This window comes from Ornithorhynchus anatinus, chromosome 3 (assembly GCF_004115215.2).
Source record: "Ornithorhynchus anatinus isolate Pmale09 chromosome 3, mOrnAna1.pri.v4, whole genome shotgun sequence".
Taxonomy (NCBI): Eukaryota; Metazoa; Chordata; class Mammalia; order Monotremata; family Ornithorhynchidae; genus Ornithorhynchus; species Ornithorhynchus anatinus.
The window spans coordinates 6,724,941-6,738,426 of record NC_041730.1 but is presented as its reverse complement, the minus strand read 5'-3'; the positions used below and the strand labels follow the sequence as shown (position 1 = coordinate 6,738,426).

The 13,486-nt window shown below is 62.1% G+C and overlaps 1 protein-coding gene across 1 annotated transcript in view; it reads left to right on the top strand.

The window, feature by feature from the left end:
• PC (pyruvate carboxylase) overlaps positions 1-13,486 on the top strand; it is a 100,516-nt gene that overhangs the window by 58,419 nt on the left and 28,611 nt on the right.

Sequence of the window (13,486 nt, the reverse complement as noted above, 5' to 3'; positions counted from 1 at the left end):
GAATAATAACGTTGGTATCTGTTAAGCGCTTGCTATATGCCGAGCACCGTTCTAAGCCCTGGGGGAGATGCCGGGTCATCGGGTCGTCCCACGTGAGGCTCCCGGTTAATCCCCGTTTTACAGACGAGGGAACTGAGGGCCGGAGAAGTGAAGTGGCTCGCCCACAGTCACCCAGCTGACAAGTGGCGGAGCCGGGATTCGAACTCATGACCCCCGACTCCCAAGCCCGGGCCCTTTCCACCGAGCCAGGCCGCTTCCCTTCTCTTAGGTGCGAGCAAATCGGGTCGGACGCGGTCCGTGCCCCACTCGGGGCTCACCGTCTTAATCCCCCGTCTACGGACGAGGGAACTGAGGCCCAGAGAAGCGACGTGCCTCGCCCGGGGTCCCACGGCAGACGGGCGACGGGGCCGGGCCGACCACCCGGGTCCTCCGACTCCCGGGCCCGGGCTCTTATCCCCTAGGCCACGCTGCTTTTTAATAATAATAATAGCGTCGGCATCTGTCAAGTGCTTACTATGTGCCGAGCACCGTTCTAAGCGCCGACTTAGATACGGGTGGTCCCGAGTAGGGCTCAGAGGGCTTTGGAGTCAGAGGTCATGGGTTGGAATCCCGGCCTCTGCCCCTTGTCAGCCGTGTGACTGTGGGCGAGTCGCTTCACTTCTCTGTGCCTCGGTGACCTCATCTGCAATATAGGGACGAAGGCCGTGAGCCCCACCTGGGACGACCCGATTCCCCTGTGTCCCCCCCAGCGCTTAGAACGGTGCGCTGCACATAGTAAGCGCTTAACGAATACCAACATCGTCGTCGTCGTCATCATCACAGATGAGGGAACTGAGGGCCAGAGAATACTACCTGGCCGTTAAGCGCTTACTACGTGCAGAGCACCGTTCTAAGCGCTGGGGGAGATCCGGGGTCATCAGGTGGTCCCCCGGGAGGCTCCCAGTTAATCCCCAGTTGACAGATGAGGTCACTGAGGCCCAGAGAAGTGAAGTGACTGGCCCGCGGTCCCGCCGCTGACAAGCGGCGGAGCTGGGATTCCAACCCATGACCTCCGACTCCCAAGCCCGGGCTCTTGCCACCGAGCCACGCCGCTTCTCGTCGCCATCCCGGAAACCGGCCTCCCCCGGGGATCGGAGGCCTCCCGTCCGGTTCCGCACGGGTCACCTCGGCCGCCCCTCGAAACCAGGGGAAGGGGACAGGGAGGGAGCGGGTGCGGAGGGCGGGGGCTGGGGTCCCCCTAAGCAGCCGCCTGTCACCCGGGCTCTCCGACTAGCTCGCCGCCCCCGCGACCTCCCCTGGGGTCCTCCGCCCTAGCGTGTCCTCCGTCAGCGGTGTACGTCGAGCGCCTGCCGAGGGCAGAGCACTGTACTGGGCACTTGGGAGAGCACGGGAAAATAGAGCCTGGTCCACACAGTCCCTCCCCACAGGGAGCCTACGATCCAAAGTGGGAGACAGATAGTAAAATCATTCAAATCGATTGCAGGGAGGGAAGACGCATAACGTGGGGGCCTCAGTTTCCCCAGCTTACCGTGCCCCCTAGGTGCCGGGGTAGGTGCAAGATAATCATCGTGGCTCAGCGCGAAGAGCCCGGGCTTAGGAGTCAGAGGTCATGGGTTCTAATCCCGGCTCAGCCACCTGTCGGCTGCGTGACTTTGGGCAAGTCGCTTCGCTTCTCGGTGCCTCAGTCAAGTCATCTGTAAAATGGGGATTAAGAGTGTGAGCCTCACGCGGGACGGCCCGGTGGCCCTGTATCTGCCCCGACGCTTAGAACGGTGCTCGGCCCGTAGTAAGCGCTTCACAGATACCAACGTTATCGTTACTGTTATCATCACGGCCCACCGGGGGCTCGCGGTCGAAGCCCCCGGAGTATAAAGGATATGGGCGCGCTCGATAGATACAGTTGGCCGAATGAATGAATAAGCGTACTTTCCCAAGCGCTTAGTACAGCACAGTGAGTGCTCGACAAATGCGGTTGAATGAATGAATAAGTGCTGTGGGGATGCAAGGGTGAGTATCGACGTTCCCAAGGGTAGGGAAGCGGTAGAAGACCCGAATTTTAATCCGGGCTCCACCGTTTGTCTGCTGGGTGACCTTGGGCGAGTCGCTCAACTTCTCCGGGCCTCAGTTACCCGACCCCGTAAGACGGGGATTGAGACTAGGAGCTCCAGGCGGGACGGGGGACGGGCCCGACCCGACTATCTGGTATTCGTCCCGGTGTTTGGTCCGGTGTCTGGTACGTAGTAAGCATTTACCAAATACCGTCTTAAAAAAGAGCGCCCCAGAGGGGAGCGATAAGGTGGGGGAAATGAGTGGTTAATCGGGGAAGGCTTCTTGAAGGAGATGTGATTCTAATAAGGCTTTGAAGGCGGGGAGGGCGGTGGTCTGTCAGAGATGAAGGGGGAGGGAGTCCCGGGCCAGAGGGAGGACGTTGGCGGCGGAGAGGTGGACGAGACGGAGGTGCGGCGAGCAGGTTGGCGTGAGAGGAGCGACGTGCGCGGGCTGGGTCGGAGTAGGAGAGCGGGGAGGATAAAGTGACGGGGGGGGGGAGGGGGGGGGGGTGGGCCAAGCCGACGGAGCGCTTCAAAGCCGCCGACGAGCAAGTTTCTGGTCGACGCGGAGGTGGACGGGCGGCCGCCGGGGGTTCTTGCGGGGCGGGGAAACGGGGACCCAACGTTTTTAGAGAAGAACGATCCGGGCAGCGGAGTGAAGTGTCGGCCGGAGCGGGGAGAGGCCGGACGCTGGGAGGGCAGCGAGGAGGTCGAAGCGGCCACTGAGGCGGGATATTCATCCGTTGGTTCAGTAGTATTCACTGAGCGCTTACTCTGTGCAGAGCACTGCACCAAGCGCTTGGAATGGACAGATCGGTAACAGACAGAGACGGTCCCTGCCCTCCGACGGGCTCGCGGTCTGATCGGGGGAGACGGACGGGCGAGAACGATGGCAGTCAATAGAACGGAGGGGACGAACAGCTCATCGAAACAATAGCAAATAAATAGAATTAAGGCGACGTACATTCCGTTAACAAAATAAATGGGGTAACGGATATGAGAAGTGCTTGGACCAGAGTTAGAGCCGTTTGAGTGGAGAGGAAAGGGAGGATTCCAGAAGCGTCCACGCTCGCTCGTCGGCTTTTCAGCCGGTCCGGTCCCCGTCCGGGAGCTATCCGGGACCGGGTGCCCTTTGTGTCCATTTGCAAAATTTCAAGCCCCATCCTCCTTCCGCCGCGCCTCGGTCAGTCAACCGTATCGATTGAGCGCGTACTGTGTGCAGAGCACTGTACTGAGCGCTCGGGAGAGGACAGTAGAACGATAAGCCACAGCGGGTTTACGGTCTAGAGGCCCCCGCAGCCGAGTTCCGCCACCGAGAGCCAGCGACGCCGGGGGACCCCGGAAGGGCGGTGGGACCCTTTGGAGGCTTACGGGGGGGCGAAGTCATCCCTCCTCCCCCCCTTCCTCCCACCACCCCGGAAAAACTCTAAGATGGTGGGAGATGGGCACGTGGCCTCAAAATGGTGCCCGTGATGTTGTTACGTGAAGATACTGACGACGTTTGTGGTATTTAAGAACTTACTTTATGCCACGTGCCGTACCGGGTGCCGGAGAAGGTGCAAGATAAGCGTGTCCCACCCGGGGCTCGCAGTCGAAGAAGGAGATGGAGTCCCCGTTCTGCGGGTGAGGAAACCGAAGCGAAGAGAAGCGGAGTGACTCGACCAAGGTCACGTAGCGGGTACGTGGCGGAGCCGGGATTAGATCCCGGGTCCTCTGACCCTCAGGCCCCTGCTCTTAGAGAAGCAGCGTGGCTCGGGGGAAAGAGCCCGGGCTTTGGAGTCAGAGGTCATGAGTTCGAATCCCAGCTCTGCCACTTGGCTGAGTGACTGTGGGCAAGTCACTTCGCTTCTCGGTGCCTCAGTTCCCTCATCTGTAAAATGGGGATGAAGACCGTGAGCCCCACGTGGGACCACCCGATTCCCCTGTGTCTACCCCGGCGCTTGGAACGGTGCTCGGCACATAGTAAGCGCTTAACAAATACCGACATTATTATTATTATTATTAAGCCCCAGGTCCGGCCTAGCGCGGGAGTTGTCCAGTCAGCTGGCCGTATTTATCGAGCGCTCACTGTGTGCGGAGAACTGTGCCGAGCGCTTGGGAGAGGACAGTCCGACAATAGGACAGAGACATTCCCCGCTCCCAACGAGCTTGCAGCCTAGAGGGGAAGACAGACGTGAGTAGAAATAAATAAATCGCAGCTATGGACGTAAATGCCGTGGGGCTGAGAGCGCATCTCCTTGGCCGGAATCGAGGAAGGGCCGGCAGTGGCCCCCGGGGACGCCCAGTCCTGCTCCCGACTAGCGGGAGGCTCCGGGTGGCCCCCTCGGTTCGTCCTGCATCGGTTATTGGACGCCGTCCCCGAGAGCAGAGCGCCGTACTGGATGCCTGGGAGGGCACCTGGAGAAGCAGCGTGGTTTAGTGGAAAGAGCCCGGGGTTGGGAGTCAGAAGTCATGGGTTCTAATCCCGCTTCCGCCACTTGTCAGCTGTGTGACTTCACTTCTCTGGGCCTCACTTCCCTCATCTGTAAAATGGGGATGGAGCCCGTGAGCCCTCCGTGGGACACCCTAATTACCTTGCGCCGCCCCAGCGCTTAGAACAGTGCTCGGCACCTAGTAGGCCCTTGACAAATGCCGTCGTCATTATTACGCCGTCGGGTCGCCTCTGACGCCGTGGACGCACCTCTCCCAGAACGCCCCGCCTCCAGCTGCAATCGTTCCGATAGTGGATCCGTGGAATTTTCTTGGTAAAAATACAGAAATGGTCTATCGCCGGACCTCGAGTCTCCGCCCCCGACTCCCCCCCCCCGGGCCTCCGCCGCCCAGCACGGGTGAGTTTTGTAAGCGCTTAACAGATACCAACATTATATAGCAGGCGTGTTTAGAGGAGCCGGGATCTGACTCTCGGGCCCGTGTCCTTTCCCCTGTTAGGCTGTTAAGCCGCGGGCCCAGCCTAGCACTTGGGTTGTCGGTCGTTTTTAATCGAGCGCTTACCGTGTGCAGAGCGCTGGACGGGAGCGTACGATCCATCAGGGAACAGACACCTTCCCTGCGCACGGCGAGCTTACAGCGCAGAGGGGCCCGCGGGGCTCTCTCCGTCTGGATTCCGCCTTCCGGCGGGGGAGCTCGCCTGGGAGAAGGGAGGGGCCCCGATGGGGTTTTCCGGTCAGTCGGTATCGACTGAGCGCTCATCGTGTGCAGAGCGCTGTACTAAGCTCTTGCGAGGAAACGCTTCCCAAAAGCGGTCGGGTTCTCTGGGCCCTCCGGAGGGGAAACGGAGCCAAGAGGTTTCCCTCCCCTACCTCTCCCCTGCTCTCCGTCCGGGACACCCGGACACAGTTGGCCCTGGCCGTTGCCCGGCCTCCTGCCCGGCCAAGAGACACAATCCTTCGCGGTCCTGGGTGGGAAGGAGGCGGGGCAGGAGGGGGAGGAGGAGGAGGGCCCCTTGGCCGGGTTCCGTCACCCGTATCTTCCCCATCAGAACATCGCCCTGACCTAGCACCCGCTGAGACGAGATATTTCGGCTTCGTCGTAAGGCTCCGGGGCCTGTTCTTTGGTTCCTCCCGCCCCCGGTCTGATCTCCTGTAGACCCAGGAAAAAGCCCCGGTTACAGGGAGAGGTGGAAACCAACCCGGTGTTAGTAGAAGAGGGGGAAGGGAGCCTGAAATTCAATTCAGATCTTTTCTCCGGCCCCTAGAGCTTTCTGAGGGAAATTCAGGTCAGGCTGACCCTCTGTTCAAGGTCGTGGTCTGCCCTGGGGCTCGGGGGTTCAGCGGGGCAGGGCAACGAGGGATTTCCTGACGGATTGAATGAGAGAGACGAGTGGAGGATAACGCCGAGGTTACGGGCTCGGGAGACGGGGGAGCGGCGGTGTCGTCTACGGGGATGGGATAGGCAAGGGAGGACAGGGTTCGCGTGGGGAGATGAGGGGCCCCGTTTAGGACGCGTTCAGTCTGGGGGGGGGGCCGGCGGGACATCCAAGCGGAGATGTCCCGAAGGCAGAAGGAAATGAGAGGCTGCAGAAGAGGGGAGAGGGCGGGGCTGGAGAAGCAGATCTGGGAGTCGTTCTCAGAGAGGTGGTATTTGAAGCTGCGGGGGCGGATGATAATAATAATGTTGGTATTTGTTAAGCGCCTACTGTGTGCCGAGCGCCGATCTGAGCGCTGGGGGAGATACAAGGTAATCAGGTTGTCCCACGTGAGGCTCGCACTCTTCATCCCCATTTTACAGATGAGGGAACTGAGGCACCGAGAAGTAAAGTGACTCGCCCAAAGTCACGCAGCAGACAAGCGGCGGAGCCGGCATTAGAACCCGTGACCTCCGGCTCCTAAGCCCGGGCTCTTTCCACTGAGCCACGCTGCTTCTCGGATGAGTTCTCCGGGGATGAGCGGATGAGTTCTCCGGGGGCGTGGGTGTAAATGGACAATAGAAGGGCATCCTGGACTGAGCCTCGAGGGACTCCCACGGTAAGGGGGCGAGAGGCAGAGGAGGAACCGCCGGAGAACTAGGAGAACCGGGAGGACAGCGCCAGTGAAGTCAAGGGCACCCCCCCCCCCCTTCCCCGGAGGCGTCGTGGACACGAGAGCGGGCACGGAGGCTAGGGTTTTCAACTGCCTCCTCGAGTCCCCCGGCTCCCCTCCCGTCTCTCGCCCCTACTGACCTGGCCATGTAGTTTACGGATTAAAATTGAAACCATCAGGCGGGCACTCCCTCACATCTCCCCGGCTACTCTGGAGCCCCTCCTTCTTCCTGCCCCCGTCTCTGCCTTTCCCATCTTTACCCACAGCGGCTCAAGAGGTCTCCCGCTTCCTCTCAGAGTCTACCCCCTCCACCTGCTCCTCCGGCCCCATCCCTTTATCCCGTTCCTACCAGAGTACTTGCCCCCCTCTCGTCTCCCCTCCCTGAACGCCGTCTTCAACGGTCCGCTCTCCGCTGGCTTTTTCTCCGCTGTTTTCACCCGTGCTCGGGTTCTCCCCGGCCTAAAAAACAAAACGCAACTCTTTCTCGATCCACCGGCTCCCTCCTGTCATCACCCCATCTTCCTCCTACCATTCTCTCCGGATTCCCTGAGCGAGTTGTCTACGCCCACCGTCTTCACGTCCTCCCCGCCCGGCCCCATTCTCTCCGTGGCCTCCTCCGATCTGGCTTCCGTTCCTTTCACTCCACGGAAACTGCCCTCCCCAGTGTAGCCAGTGACTTCCTCCTTACCAAACCCAACGTCCTCTACTCCATCCTGAACCCCCTCAACCTATCGGCTGCCTTGGACATTCCGGACCACCCCCTTCTCCTGGAGACGTTATCTAATCTCGGCTTCTCCTACGCCGTCCGCTCCTCCTTCGCCTCCTGTTTTCTGGCCACTCTTCCTCTGCCAGTTTCTCTCAGCCTTCTCCTCTGCCTCCCACTCCCTCAAGACTCAGTTTTTTTCTTTTTTAGTGGTATTTGTCAAGCGTTTACCATGTGACAGGCCCTGCAGAGAAGCAGCGTGGCTCAGTGCAAAGAGCACGGGCTTAGGAGTCAGAGGTCATGGGTTCTAATCCGGGCGCCGCCGCTTGTCAGCCGGGTGACTTCGGGCAAGTCACTTCTCTGTGCCTCAGTTACCTCATCCGGAAGATGGGGATGAAGACTGTGAAGCCCTGTGCGGGACCTGATGACCCTGTATCTGCCCCAGAGTTTAGAACGGTGCTCGGCACATAGTAAGCGCTTAACCAATACCGACGTTATTATTATTATTATTATTATTATTATTACTAAGCACCGGGGTGTATACACAAAATAATCAGGTTGGACACAGCCCGAGTCCCACAGGGGCTCGCCGTCTTAGTCCCCGTTCTACAGATGAGGTCACCGAGGCCCAGAGAAGTTCGGTGACTTGCCCAAGGGCATAGAGCCGACCCGAGCCAGGATTAGAACCTAGGTCCTCTGACTCCCGGGCCCACGCTTTATCCCCGTGCTACGCTGCTTCTCAGTTCTGGGTCCCCTTCCGTCGTCCATCTACACCGACTCCCCTGGAGAACTCACTCGCACCCCCGACTTCAACTACCGTCTCTACGTGGCCGATTCTCAATTTTACCCGTCCAGCCCGAACTGGCTCTTCTGCAGTCTCGCATTTCCTCCCACCTCCGGGGCGTCCCTACTTGGACGTCTCTACTTAGCCTCAGACTTAACGTGTCCGAGACAGAACTCCTCATCATCTTCCCTGTCTTCCAAGCCCGTAACCTCGGCGTCATCCTCAACCGAGCTCTCTCGTTCCGCCCACGCGTTCAATCTGTCACCAAATCCTGTCAGTTCTACCTTCACGACATCGCTAAAAAGCCAGCCTTCCCTCTCCGTCCAAACTACTACGCTCATCCAAGCACCGATCCTATCCTGCCTTGACTCCCGCTTCCGCCTCCTCCGACCTCTTTTTTAATAGGGTATCTGTTAGGCGCTTACTGTGTGACAGACGCTGTACCGGGGCGGGTGCCAGCTAGTCGGGTCGGACACGGCCCCCGTCCCGCGGGGGCGTCGCGGTCTTAAGCCCCGTTTGACGGACCAGGTGACTGAGGCCCAGAGAAGTGAAGTGGCTCGCCCGGCGTTGGCGGAGCCGAGATCAGAACCCAGATCCTTCTGACTCCCGGTCCCGCGCTCTAGCCGCTGTCCCTGCCGCTTCTCGTTGGCCTCCCTGCCTTCTGCCTCCTCCCAGTCCACACTTCACTCTGCTCCACATTAAGCGCTCAGTAAATATGATAAAACTAAAGCGCCTGGATCGTTCTGCTAAAAAAAAAAAAATGTTCGGTCCACCTCTCCCCACTCCTCGAGAAGCTCCGGTGCTTGCCCGTCCACCTCCGCGTCAAACGGAAACTCCTTGCCGTAGGCTTTAAATCACTGGGTCAGCTCAACCCCTCCTACCTGATTTCCTACCGCAACCCAGCCCGCAATCTTCTCTTCTCTACCGCTCCCCTACTCGCCGCACCTCGAGCTCGTCCGTCTCGCCCCCGCCCCCTCGCCCGGTGCCTGGAATCCCCACCCGCGTCACGTCCGACAGACCGTCGTTCTCCCCACCTTCAAAACCTTGCTAAAAATCACACCTCCTTCAAGAGGCCGTCCCGCCTAAGCTCTCATTTCCCCCACTCCCTCTCCCTTCTGCGTCGCCCCTGCCCTTGAACCCGTTTCCCTTTAATTCACCCCACCCTCGGGCCCTTAACCCTAATTTATTTTAGTGTCTGCCGCTCCCTCCCTCTGTAAACTCCTTGTGGGCAGGTGATGTGTCTACCAATTCTGTTATATTGGTCTCGCCCAAGCGCCCAGTACAGGTCTCTGCAAACAGAAGGCGCTCAATAAATACCACCGGTTGACTCCCAGATGGCCCCGAGGCGCCCGTCGGGTGACTCCGCCGTCCCTCGGGCCCGACGGACGGCGCGGGCGTGGAACGCCGACGTCCTGTTCGGGAAACGCTGGAATTTGAGCTCCGCCCGGGCTAGAGTTATGGAGCCGGGCCCGAGCCGAGCCCCTGGGGGGGGGGGGGGGGGGGGAGGAACTGGCCCGAGCCCAGCTGACGCTTGTTCTCCTTTCGGTGGGGCCCAGCTGAGCCTCACCTGCCCGCCAGGAAGGCAGAAAGGGAGTGGGAGAAAACGTGCTGCCCGGGCCGTTGCCCCAGAGACTGCCGGGACGTGTCCCAGCCCCCGCCCGCGCTCTTCCGCTGGCACGCCAGATTTAGCCGCCCCTCGGCTAGACCCCGGCCGGGGTCACGGTCCGCCAGCCGACGCGGGCCCGGCCCGGCCGCCTCCTCTCTCTCCCCCGAGGCAGGAACGGGTCTAGAGCAAACGGATCACTCCCGCGTCCGCTTTCCGGACGACCGACTGTGGTATTTAATAATCACCGCGGTATCCGTCAAGCGCCCGTTGGGTGCCGACCACCGTACTGAGCGCCGAGGCGGATACGAGATGATCCGGTCCTCGGCCCACGTGGCGCTCACAGTCTAAGTGGGAGGGGGAAGAGGTGTTTTATCCCCGTTTCGAGGCACGGAACAGTTCGGTGAGTTGCCCAAGGTCACGCGGCGGGCAAGTGGCGGGGTCAGGACCGGAACTCGGGTCCCCTGACTCCCAGTCCCGGGCTCTCTTTCCACTAAGCCACGCTTCCTTTACTAAGCACGGAGCACGTGCAGAGGGCCTGGGTAGAGTCAAGGTTATTAAGTCGGGCACGGTCCCCGTCCCAATTTACTGGCGAGGAAAGGGAGGCCCAGCGAGGTGAAGTGACTGTCCCAAGGTCACCCACAAGGCCAGGGGCGGGGCCGGGATGAGATCTCGTGAATCCCACCCGCCGCCCCCGCTCTTCCCGCCGGAACCCGCTCTGCCTCCCGCAGTGGTTTCCTTCCGCGGGGCCCAGGCTGGGGGTCTGCCGTCCGTCGACGATACTTCCCGAGGCCGCCCCTCCCCGCCGAGGGGCCCCCGTTCACCCGGCGGCCCTGTCCTCCCCGCCGTGCGTGGGCTGAGCCGGGCCCGCTATCGACTGCTTCTCTCGCCGCTCGACCAACGGACGGCCGGACGGCACCCCCTTCTCCCCTGGGCGAGGGTCCGGGCGCCCAGCCGACGACGGCCTCCCTCGGCCCCGAAGTGGGGAGGGGGGGAGGAGGCCCCCCGGCCCCCGACACCGAAGAGAGCGTTCCCTCCCCCCCCCCCCCGCCCCGGAACCTCCGGTCCCGTCCTTGGCCGGAGCCCAAGTCCGCAGCCATCCGCCTCCCTGCCGGACTTTGTATTCTGGGGCCACCGACCCGGGGCGGGTGGGGCCGACGGGGCGGGCGACGGGGAGGGCTCACTCGCGCCTTCCCGTGCCCACTCCTCCCACCGAGCAGGCTGAGCTCCAGGCCCCGTGCCCGGCGCTCCGCCCGTCAGCTCGGTCCGCCCGGCTCCCGGCGGCGTGAGTACTCCCGGGCCCCCGGCGGGGGTGACGGAGGAGGTGCGGGAGGGCTCGTGTCGTTTGCGTGTGTGCCTACGCGTCCTCAAGGTCTGTGGCGTAGGTGCGCTGCGGGTGGGACGGGGGCGTCCCGCACGCCGGGCGGCCCGCGCTGATGGGGTCGCGGCGCTGGTCGTACGGGGGGGGTTTGTCGGGCTCTAGCGTGACCCCCGCCGTGGGTGGACGGACGCGCTCGGGGGGACGTCGCGGCCCCTTCCAGGCAGGCCTGGAAAGTCAGGGGTTGAGGGGGTGGGGCGGTCCGGGGCGGGTGGGGCAGAGGGATGAACGGGGTGATGGCCCGGGAAGGGAGATTCGGGGGATCCCTCCGCCGTGGGGCCGGGACCGGGGAGTGAGGACTGATTCCATCCCTTTGCCTGCTGTCTTTTCCACACTTGCGGTTCCTCCTCCCGCCCCCGTCCGGTTTCCCGCACTTCTCTGAAACGGTCAAGGCTGTGGCCCCGACCCCTCACCTTCCGCAAACACCTGCCCCCAGACCTGGCCGCCACCCAATTAGGGGAGCTGGTCGTTTAACCTCCCTCCCCGCGGCCCCAGGCCTAGACCGTTTCTGCCTCTCGAGGCCTACCCCGTTCCCCGCTCGTCCCCCGATCCCAGAGAACAATAATAATAATAATAATAGTGGTATATGTTAAACGCTTACTACGCGTTCCCGGGCCCCGTACTAAGCTCTGGGGCGGATAAAGGCCAATCGGATTGGTCCCAGCCACTGTCCCACGTGGGGCTCAATCCCCACTTTATGGACGAGGTGACTGAGGCACAGAGAAGGTGAGTGACTCGCCCAGGGTCACGCGGCAGACACGGTGGCAAACGGCCCCCACGTTCGACGGGCCCCGGTCCCCCGGTCCCGCCGCCTCTCGGCAGCCGGGCTGGCCTTGTCCTCGTGCCGCAGAGTCGATCGGTCGTATTTATTGAGCGCTCGCTGCGTGCGGAGCACTGTATTAAGTGCTTGGGAGACTAGAGCGTGACAGAGTTGGTGGATCCATTCCCCGTCTACGTGGAGGCTTACGGTCCAGCGGGGGAGACGGACATTAATAGAGATGAATCGCGGAGCTGAAAGTCAGGTGGTCTCAATCAATCAGTCAATCAATCAACCGGTGGTATCTACTGAGCCCTCACCACGTCCCGAACACCGGACTAAGCGCTTGGTGTCCCAACCGGCGGGAACGTTTTACTAAACCGTGGCTCGGTGGAAAGAGCCCGGGCTTCGGAGTCGGTGGTCATGGGTTCGAATCCCGGCTCTGCCACTCGTCAGCTGTGGGACCGTGGGCGAGTCACTTAACTTCTCTGGGCCTCAGTTACCTCGTCTGTAAAACGGGGATGAACCGTGAGCCTCACGTGGGACAACCTGATCACCCTGGGTCTACCCCAGCGCTTAGAACAGTGCTCGGCACGTGGTAAGCGCTGAACAAACACCAACATTATCATTATCATTACTAAACCAAACGGACGCGTCGGCTCCCGGCTCTTGGCCTCTGCTCCCCTTAGGCCTGGGGAGGGCGACTCCCCCGGGGGACGCGCAACCGATTCTCCCCTGCCGGCCGAACCGACGCCCGGAGGCGGAGGTTAACCTGTCCCGAGAAGGGGGTGCGGGGATCAAGCGGTCAGTCGGTGGTATTTATTGAGCGCTTACTGCGTGCGGAACACTGGACGACGAAAGCCCCTGGGAGAGCACAGTCCAGAGTTGGGAGACACGTTCCTTGCCCCCGAGGAGCTCACGGCGTAGCGGGAGAGGCAGACATTTGAAGAGATGGCGCATATGAACCTAAGCGCTGCGGGGTTGAGGGTGGGGTGAACATCAAGGGCCTGGGCCACGGGGCGGGGAGAGGGAGTAGGGGAAACGATAACGATGACGACGATGATAACCACGCTATCTGTTAAGCCCTCATCACGCGCCGGGCACCGTTCTAAGCCCCGGGGTAGATCCGAGGTAATGGGGTCGGACCCGGTCCCTGTCCCACGTGGGGCTCGCGGCCCTCGTCCCCGTTTTACGGATGGGGCTCAGAGAAGCGAAGCGACTGGTCCGAGGTCACGCAGCAGACGTGGCAGGGCTGGGATCGGAACCCACGTCCTCTGACTGCCAGGCCCAGGCTCCGTCCACTAGGCCGCGCCGCTCGGAGGCCTCGGTCGGGGGGGCGGGGGGGGGGGGGGGGTCAGGCCTCTAGCCGGCCGAAGGGTTCCGGGGCCCGGTTTTCCCCTCCGGAGAAGGGGGGGCTGGATCCGCGCCTCCCCCCGGGGGGTGGGGAAAGAGGGCCCGCGAGGACAAAGGCCAGCCGGGCCCGGAAGAGGCCAAAATGCCGACTGCGACGGGAGCGAGTGGCCGTCCGGGACCCGGGCGTAGACGCGGTCCAGAGGGTCGGCGGGAGAGGCTGGGACCCGCCGGGGGGGGGGGGCGGGGAGAAGGGGCCCCGGGGGGCGGCACGGGGGACGGAGAGGAGGAGGCGGCGGCGGCGGCGGCAGCGTTGACCTGAGGGCAGGGTTCCGGGCCTGCCGCC